This window comes from Phaseolus vulgaris, chromosome 4 (assembly GCF_051622355.1).
Source record: "Phaseolus vulgaris cultivar YP4 chromosome 4, ASM5162235v1, whole genome shotgun sequence".
NCBI lineage: Eukaryota > Viridiplantae > Streptophyta > Magnoliopsida > Fabales > Fabaceae > Phaseolus > Phaseolus vulgaris.
In genome coordinates this window covers 7,599,855-7,610,575 of record NC_143501.1, presented here as the reverse complement: position 1 = coordinate 7,610,575, position 10,721 = coordinate 7,599,855, and positions in this window count along the sequence as shown.

Sequence of the window (10,721 nt, the reverse complement as noted above, 5' to 3'; positions counted from 1 at the left end):
GCATAGATTGTATCAAATTATCATGGTCTATCAAGTAGAATATGCCAAGCTTCCATAGAGACTATGTCACATTAAACTTATCTTTATAATTTTCTAGAGAAATTAAGATACTCATTTGTTGATTAACTACTACACCACCATCATCTTTGATCCATTGAAGTTTGTAAGGTTTTGGGCATGATGTAACGGTTAAGGCTAGCTTGTCTACCAACCAGAATTACAACAATTACAACAAGAGTCATTATCCATAATCAAATAATAAGTTTTTACAAAGACTTTACATTTGGTGTGGAATAGGTTTTCTCTTTGAAACTGTTCAAGTTCTGCGGATAAGCTTTTAAGAAGTCTTCTCACCACTTACAATTTTCACTCAGAAGGTATAGCTTCATATTCAGAATCTAGAGTTTCATCTTCACTAGGTGAAGATTGAGCTCCACCCTGACTTTCAATCTTTTGATATTTTAAAAACATTGTTCTCCTATTAGGACACATAACATCATAGTGCCTTCTAATAAGATATTTAAAAAACAGAACATCTCTAGCTTTAGTTTCTTTAGACGATTATTTAGTTTTGTAATTTTTTTCCTCTTTGTTTTTTCTTTCTTTTCATTTTTCCTATTCCTTTCTTATGACCCTTCATTCCTTGATTTGGAGGGGTCCCTCCCTCTTATATTCTTTATCTTTATTAGGGTAGGAAATGGTGGGACAATCATTCTTAGAGGTAGATTTTCTTTTCAATTATTGTTCTACCCTCATGTACTATTAAACCAATTCATTCAAATATTGCATGGTAACAATTCAACTTTATTCATAATCTCATAGTTTTAGAACCTAACAATGGTTATGCGTGGTTTTTTCCTAATCTTCACCCTTAGCATGAGTAATTTTATTTGTTGCCTATAATATTCTATACTAATGTTTTTTTGTTTGAGTCTTTAAAGCTTGTACATCAATTTGTTATCATAATGTGAGGGTACATGTATTTTTCTTAGGGCAACCCTAATTTCATTTCAATATCTTATTTGGAGATTATTATGAATTCTCAAGCCTCTTACAAAGGAAGTCCACCAATACATTACATGCCTTTGAAAAATTGTGGTAGCTAAAGGCACCTTTTTCTCATGATCCACTTGATAACACTAAAATATATATTTGTTCTACTTTCATCTCCCAATCTAAATATTCTTCTACATTATCTTCCATAGAAAAGGGGAAGGTCTACCTTAGGTTCCTTGAGATATAATTGGTTTCTAAGCCTATGGGTGGTTGATAATAGTCATCATTGTGATTACAACTATGCACCCCTTCTCTTTGAGAATGAAGGTCCTCATAATGTTCTTTTCTTCTTTGTACCCTTCTCCATGTTCTCCAATGTTTTTCTTGTGGTTGATAGTAATCATCATTGTGATGACTACTATACACCGCTTCTCTTTGAGAACGAGAGTCCGCATAATGTTCTTTTCTTCTTTGTGCCCCTCTCCATCTTTGCTCCAAGGTTTTTTTTTATGTTTCATGAAAATGAGAAAATATGGTCTTATGTTCATCTATATCTCTTTTTTTTGTTTTCTTTAAAGTCTCTCATTTCATTTATTAAGTTCAACTTTTCAAGATAATCCCTATAGGTTCTATAAACATTAAAGTGCTTAGAATAAGAAGGGTCACTCATTTTTTATCAAAATATTTTCTTAAAGTTTGAAAGGTTCATAAAAGGTGGAGTGACAAAAATTTTTAATTATGTGTGTGCATGTACCCCTATTTGGCCCCAACAGAGGTCTACCAGACATATTGAAACAAGATCCTAATTTTTGCCACAGATAAGGCTATTAATGAAAAACCTTAAAGAAAAATAACTTCAAAGTAAAATAGACAAGTCCTAGTGCAAGTGACACTTGTGAGCCTTTTAGAACACTTTCACAAGACTAAAAATATTTCTATTACAATGTTTACTTGAGAGATGAGATTATACCAAATAAGTTTTTCTAAGACACCTAAGAAATTAAAGAAAATACAACTATGTTACAAATAAAGAAATATCAATTTTGTATATACTATAGTTACAAATAAAAAAAAAGAGTAATAAACAAGTTAACTTTTAAAATTGAGAATATTACATGTTAGAGTTACATTTAGTAAATTTAAATATAACCTAAAATATCTATAAAAAATAAAACACTAAACAAATGAACCATAAACCAAATTTTCTATTATAAAGAATAGGAAATCCAACTCGTAAGAGTTCTTACAAAATTTTAATAATTTTAGTTTTAAGTTTCTTTTCATTACTTATTTTAAATAATTATAACAATAATGATTGATCTGATATTTTCAATCGTTTCACATTGTCTAGAAGTTGAGGATAAAGGAAATTTAAATATATTTTTTTCCTTAATTTTCTAAGGTGTTCCAAAATAGACATTACTTTAGGTATAGTTATTGACACTAACAATATTATCTCAACAAACTTGAGGTCAAAACTCTTGTTTTCCTTAGACTTCGATGTGAGGCTTGTTCTGATATATTCGATAGTCCTATATTACTTAGAAGTCAAGGTTATGAATAATTTAAATATATCTTCATCCCTTAACATTTTGAAATGTCTTTTAAGAGAAAAATAATGATGAAATTTCAAGTTCTAAAGTGCACTATATCACAAATAAATGTGATTATTGACTCTAATAATGTTATTTCAAAAAAAAATTATACAACTCTAACAAGTCAAACTCCTTTCTAATCACAACAATAATGTATTATTTGTGCTTTCATGTGTGGTTAGTTTTACCTTATTAGTTTTAAGTTAATGCTTATATTGTAAAATAATTTTATCGTTTAAAGAAAGTTTTTTGGTCATATTTGTTGATTTTGGCTTAATCCCAAGTCCCACATCGGTGGGTTCTGTTTGGGAAGGAGGTTGGAGGGTTATAAATTAACATTTCCTCCTTCACTGTTATATATCCCAATTTGTAATATCTTCTCCCATAATAATAAAAGTGAGTTGTTTAAGCTGTGCTAAGAGATTAGGTTAAATTGGCCGAACTCCGTTAACAATTTTCTGGTGTGTTTTTTTCTCTTTATCTCTTTTATTATTCCGCTCTGTTTATTTAATATTATTTGTCGGGTAGCTCTGTTAGGATTCTGTTTTAGTGGGGAAATTACCCGTTTTTCTCGACAAGTGGTATCAAGAGCCGAAGGTTCGCCCTTGAGTTGTTTGAAATTATTTGTAATATTGAATATTATATTTTGAGTTTGTAATGGAAAATCAAGAAGAAGAAGCGAAGGATGTATTCTGAGTGTCGGGCTCCTCGTCACCATGGTCGAGGTTCCCAGTGTCCACCTTGAAATTGACAGTGGAAATATTTGATGACACTGGACATTTTGGCATGTGGCAAGGAGAGGTCTTGGACTCTCTTTTTCAGCAGGGTTCTGATATTGCTATTGAAGGAGAGAAACCAGAAGAGGTAGAGGAGAAATACTGGAGCATCATCAACCGGTTGGCATGCGGAACTATTCGATCTTGCCTGTCCAGAGAGCAGAAGTATGCTGTAAAAAATGAGACTTCTGCACACAAACTGTGGAAGGCATTGGAGGACAAGTTTCTGAAGAATAGTGGTCAGAACAAGCTCCTGATGAAGAAAATGTTGTTCCGATTTGACTACCAACAAGGTACTACTATGAATGCACACATCACTATGTTTAATCAATTAGTAGCAGACCTGTTGAATTTAGATGTGAAGTTTGAGGATGAGGATTTGGCTTTGATGTTGTTATCATCTCTACCTGATGAATTTGAACATTTGGAGATTACGCTCCTTCACGGGAAGGAGAATGTGTCGTTAGATGCTGTTTGTTCTGCTTTATATAGTCATGAATTGAGAAAGCAGGATAAGATGAAAATCAAATCAACGACATCAGAAGAAACATTGGTGGCAAGAAGTCGTCAACACAGCCATACAAAGGGGAGAAGAGGGAGGTCTAAGTCTAAAGGTCGAGTCGTTGCCAAAGATGAGTGTGCTTTCTGTCATGAGAAAGGACACTGGAAGAAAGACTGTCCAAAACTGCAGAAGAAAGGGAAGGCTCCGCAAGATGCAAATGTTGCAGAATGCAAAAATGATGTGGAATCAGATATCTCTTTAATTGTCTCGCTTTCAGCATCATCTTATCCAGATGAGTGGATATTGGATTCAGGTTGTACCTATCATATGTGTCCCATTCGGGAATGGTTTTTTGAATTTCAAGAACTCGATGGCGGGGTTGTTTACATGGGTAATGATAATCCATGTAAGACAACTGGGATAAGTTCAATCAAGCTGCAGAATCATGATGGATCCACCAGAATTTTGCGGGATGTACGGTACGTGCCAAAGTTGAAGAAGAATCTCATCTCATTGGGGGCTTTAGAATCTAAAGGCCTAGTTGTGACGATGCGAGATGGAATTCTTAAAGCAACTTCAAGAGCACTGGTGATGTTGAAAGGCGTGAGGAAGAACAATCTATATTACTATCAAGGTAGTACAGTGGTGAGGACAGTAACGGTAGCAACTTCTAGCACTAAGAAGGATGTCGAGGCAACGAAGTTGTGGCATATGAGGTTGGGACATGCAGGAGAGAAATCCTTGCAAATTCTTACCAAGCAGGGATTGTTGAAAGGTACGAAGGCTTGCAAACTTGAATTTTGTGAGCATTGTGTTCTGGGAAAACAACGAAGAGTGAAGTTTGACACTGCAATTCATAATACCAAGGGTATTTTGGATTATGTGCATTCAGATGTGCGGAGACCTACCAAGACTCCGTCAATCGGAGGTAGGCATTATTTTGTCACTTTTGTGGATGATTTTTCCAGGAGAGTTTGGGTGTTTACTATGAAAAACAAAAATGATGTGCTTGAAATTTTCCTTAAGTGAAAAGCTCAAGTTGAAAACCAGACAGGAAGGAAGATTAAGGTTCTCCGAACAGACAATGGAGAAGAATACAAGAGTGATCCGTTCCTGAAGGTATGCCAAGATTGTGGCATAGTTCGACACTTCACTGTTAGAAAAACACCACAGCAGAATGGGGGTGTCGGAGCGTATGAACAAGACACTTGTGGAGAAAGTTCGTTGTATGTTGTCTATGTTGAAGATGGTTGCTGCCCCTTCAAGATTGTGTTTGATGAAGACTTATATGTACATTTCATTTGTATTTTGCTTTGCTTTAAGTGTGTCTTAGGTAGTGCTTAGAGGTTGTCTAAGAGTGGGCTTTTTGCTGAGTAACTCACCTCATAACCACTGGCCATGTGATAATAACAAACATAAGTTTTATTAAACTGTTTTTCACATGTTTTACAAAAAACACGTTTACTGCATAAAAATAAATCTGTTCTTTTCTAAATAAACAGATTCATTTTTACACTGATGCCTTGGCTAAGTCTTGTGAAAATTAGATTTTGTGCATCATGTATTTTGACTAAGTCTTCTATCTTTCAAAACGACTGAGTTTTAAATAGTTAAACTTTCTCTGTTTTCGTTTTGAAAAATAAATCTGTTCATCTGTAAATGAATAGATTCTTTTTGTCTCTGGTGCCATGTCAAGCTTAAATGATTTCCAGTTTTATCTCAGCACCAGAATGGTTGACTAAGTCTCCTCACTTAACAAATTCTCTAACTGTTTTTGAAAATATATCTGTTCATTTTATTTTCAATCTGTTCATTTTATAACAGCTTTAACTGTTTTTTAAAGTTCTGTTATAAGTTGGTTTTCTATAAAATGCAAACTTGTTTCTGAGTTTAATAATCGTTCATACATTTGCAAAAACAAGTTTTACAGCAGAGAATCAAAAGTTTACAACGGATTAGCATTTGTTCTTCAAAGATTTCGAAAATCACAAAGTGCTTGTTCTTGGTTTGGTTCCAAAAGCTTGGTGTGAGGTGCAGCTACTGTTCTAGCAATCTTGCCTACTGGTTTAAGGCAGATCTTTGTATCCTCAATCAGGTGTAGTCGTTTCACTTCTCATCTCCTGTAATAGTTTGGTTGAACACTCTTCTTGATAGGTTTTCTTGAAGAGTGGGTGTGTGCTGAAATAGGTTTTTTCAGCAAGAGTACCTAAGTTCTTGTAGGTTTCAAGAACAGTGGGAATTGTACTTGGTTGTGCTGTGTTTTAGTGATTTCCACCTGGTTTTGGTGAAGACTGGATGTAGCTCAGTTGAGTGAACCAGTATAACTGCTTGTGTTCATTCTCTCCCACTCTCTGCAATTTCGTTTCTGCATAATTGATAAAACAGCAAAGAAACAAGTCTGTTCAATTGAAAATAAATCTGTTCTTTCTGGGCACTGTGCATACTGTTCTTAATTTCTGAAAAAGTTGTTTGATTCTGATAAGAACATATAAAATCTGCTAAAAGCCACTGCAAACAGATTGACTGTGATAGGTTGCTCAAGAAATTGTCAAAGCTATTAATTGAACCTTAAACAATTGCTTAAAAATTGAATCTTGTTGTTCTGTGATTCATTGTTCTTAATTTCTGAAAAACTGTTTGATATCAAGAAGAACACTCACAGTTTGTTAAAAGCCACTTGAACAGGTTGATTGTAAAGGTTACTCAATTAATTGGCATGCTATCAATTGAACCTTAATCACTTGCTTGAAACTGAAGTTTGCTGTTTTGATGTTTCACTGGTTTTTGTTCTAGTATCAGTGTATGCATCTGGAAAGTCTATCTGCATAATCTTATGATTAACCTTGCTGTATAAACGCTTTTCAAACAAAAACAGTGCTGAAATAAATCTGTTCATTTTCACATAAATCGATTTATTTTCTGTAAACTGTGTTAAACACTGTTTCTGCGAGAAAGTTTTAAAAGGTCAATTCACCCCCCTCTTGAACTTTGGCACTATTAAACCCAACAGTCTAATGCCGAGTTAGGCAGAGAGTTTTGGGCTGAGGCTGTGACATACGCTCAACATCTCGTCAATCGTTTGCTATCAGCTACTATAGATGACAAAACCCCGTTAGAGGTATGGTCTGGAAAACCTGCAACTGATTATGATTCTTTGCATGTTTTTGGTTCTATTGCATATTATCATGTGATTGAATCAAAGTTGGATCCAAGGGCAAAGAAGGCTCTTTTCATGGGCTTTAGTCCTAGAGTGAAGGGATACCGTTTGTGGTGTCTAGAGGCAAAGAAGACGATTATCAGCAGGGATGTTACCTTTGATGAATCTGCCATGTTAAAGAAGGTAAATCCAGAAGGAGCTGACAGTACTCCGCAACAGGTGGAGTGTGCCCGGAAGCAGGTGGAGTTTGAGCAGACAGTGGTGATCCCAACACGAAATACCACAAGTGACTCTCCTATGGCAGAAGAAGAGTCAGATGAGGAAGAGGTTCCTACCCAAGAATCTCAACAACAATCAACGCCAATTGCAGTTACAAGACAGAGACGAGATATTCATAAGCCTGCTCGTTTCATGGATATGGTTGCCTATGCACTTCCAGTTGTTGATGACATTCCATCCACTTACCCAGAAGCCATTCTGAGTTCAGAGAGTGGTAATTGGGCAGGTGCGATGGAAGAGGAGATGCAGTCTTTGAAGAAGAACAAGACGTGGAAGCTGGCACAATTACCAAAAGGTAAGAAGGCAATTGGGTGCAAATGAGTATTTGTAAAGAAAGAAGGATTTCCTAATAAAGAAGATGTTCGCTACAAGGCAAGGTTGGTTGTTAAAGGCTTTGCTCAGAGGGAGGGAATTGATTATAATGAGGTATTTTCTCCAATTGTTAAACATTCCTCCATTCGAATTTTGTTGGCCTTGGTAGCACAGTTGAATTTGGAGCTTGCTCAACTTGATGTAAAGACTGCGTTCCTACACGGTGATTTGAAGGAGGAAATCTATTTGACTCAACCAGAAGGATACAAGGTTGATGGTAAAGAAGATTGGGTTTGTAAACTTAGCAAATCGTTATACGGACTGAAACAATCTCCGAGACAGTGGTACAAACGATTTGATAAGTTCATGAAGGATCAGAAGTACAAGAGAAGCAAATATGATCACTGTGTGTATTTGCGCAGACTTGAAGATGGTTCCTACATTTACTTACTCTTATATGTTGATGATATGTTGATTGCAGCAAAGAGCCAAGTTGAGATTGACAGGTTAAAGGCTCAGTTGAGTAAAGAGTTCGAGATGAAGGATTTGGGGGAAGCCAAGAAGATTCTTGGCATGGAGATAAACAGGGATAGGGAGAGGGGAAAACTTTGGCTGTCACAGAAGCAGTATTTGCAGAAGGTACTACAACGTTTTGGTATACACGAAGATACAAAGCCTGTAAGTACCCCACCTGCTCCTCATTTGAAATTGAGTAGCCGTTTATCTCCGACGACTGATGAAGAACGAGAATACATGGCGAAAGTCCCATATGCAAATGCAGTTGGAAGTTTGATGTATGCAATGGTGTGTACGAGACCAGATATTTCACAGGCTGTGAGTGTTGTTAGCAGGTACATGCATGATCCGGGAAAGGGTCATTGGCAAGCTGTGAGATGGATTCTACGGTACCTCCAAAATACCTTAGATGTTGGATTGGCATTTGAGCAAGATGAATCACTTGGTCAATGCATAGTTGGATATTGTGATTCTGATTATGCAGGTGATTTGGATAAGCGACGGTCTACAACTGGCTATTTGTTCACTTTAGCAAAAGCGCCAATTAGTTGGAAGTCTACCTTGCTGTCTACGGTGGCTTTATCTACGACAGAGGCAGAGTATATGGCGATTACAGAGGCTGTGAAGGAAGCAATTTGGCTTCATGGGTTGCTTAAAGACTTGGGAGTTGGTCAGAAACAACTTGAGTTATATTCTGATAGTCAGAGTGTTATTCATTTAGCAAAGAATCAAGTCTTTCTTGCACGGACAAAGCACATTGATGTTCGTTATCACTTTGTGCGTGAGATTCTCGAAGAAGAGGAGATTGTTCTCCAGAAGATTCACACTACGGAGAATCCTGCAGATATGCTCACCAAGGTAGTTACAAGGGCCAAGTTTGAACATTGTTTAGACTTGGTTAATATCTTGCACATTTGAAGTTGGCGTCCGAAGGCGCAAATTTGAAGCTCTGCAAAGTTTGTTTTTGTTATGTTTTGAGAAGATTTGTATTAGGTGGGACTTGAAATTAAGCCAAGGTGGAGATTTGTTGATTTTGGCTTAATCTCAAGTCCCACATCGGTGGGTTCATTGTTTGGGAAGGAGGTTGGAGGGTTATAAATTAACATCTCCTTCACTGTTATATATCCCAATTTGTAATATCTTCTCCCATAATAATAAAAGTGAGTTGTTTATGCTGTGCTCGGAGATTAGGCTAAATTGGCCGAACTCCGTTAACAATTTTCTGGTGTGCTTTTTTCTCTTTATCTCTTTTATTATTCCGCTCTGTTTATTCAATATTATTTGTCGGGTAGCTCTGTTAGGGTTCTGTTTTAGTGGAGAAATTACCCGTTTTTCCCGACAATATTATCATTTTTAATATACTTATTATTATTAATATAATTTATACATATTAATATAATTATTATTAATAATAAAAAAATAAATTATATTCATATTATTAATATTATATTCATATTATTAATATTATATTCATATTATTAATATTTATTAATATTATTCATATTATTAATATTATTATAAATATTATTAATACTAGCGGGCACACAGGCGCTCTCCCGCCTGTGTATTCGCATTTTTTATTTTTATATAATTAAATACAAAATTTAATCAAATTAAATAATATATTATTATTTATGTTAATTTTTTATTACTTATATTTATATTTATTTTTAATTAAATATGTTTAAAACAATTATAAATCAAATGTAATATTATTGAAGAACTTAATATTTTAACAATGTGATTCTTACCTAAAGAAATTGAAGTTATTAATTTAATTATAAAAGAAACTAAACATCTCTATATAAAAAAATAAAATAAAATGTATACATTAGAGAAATAGGAAAAGCAAAATAAGATAAATAAAAGAGATGAAATAAATTAGCAATACACAATTTCGGAATCTCAACATTAGGGTTTTTGAAGCATTGAGGAGACGGAAGACCTAGTGAAGTGGCGGTGATGAAATGTGAAGAAGAACAACAATAGAGTTTCAGAATCTCAAAATTAGGATTGTGGAGACATTAACATGTTTTTATATTATTTCTCTCTCACAGTTTTCTTATATATCACTCTTTCATAATCTCAAAAATTTTCTTATATATCACTCTTTTGCCTAAAAAAATTAGCCGTCCATAAATCCACATTTCACCCCTCTCTCTCTCCACTCTTCCCTAATAAAAGGCACCAATCTCTCAACTTTCCTGCCAGTTAAGTGAGAACACATAAAATAAAATTTTAAAATTAAAAATATGTTTATTTAATAAAGAAGAATATCAGTTTAAAACAGAAAAGTAATCAATTTCTCCACTATCCTACCAGTTAGGTAATAACAAAAAATAAAATTAACGTACCAATTTCTCCATTAAGTGAGAACAAATAAAATATTTTACTTCCAAATGATAATAAAAAAAAGTGGATCTTTAACAATAAAAGATTTTCATCTATGACATCAAAATATATTAATTTTTCAAAATAATATTAATTATTTATTTTAAAACATTAATAATCAATACCCTTTTTAACACTACCTTAATAATAAGCACCCCTTTCTATCAAATCTCAAACTAACAGCGAATATAAAAAAT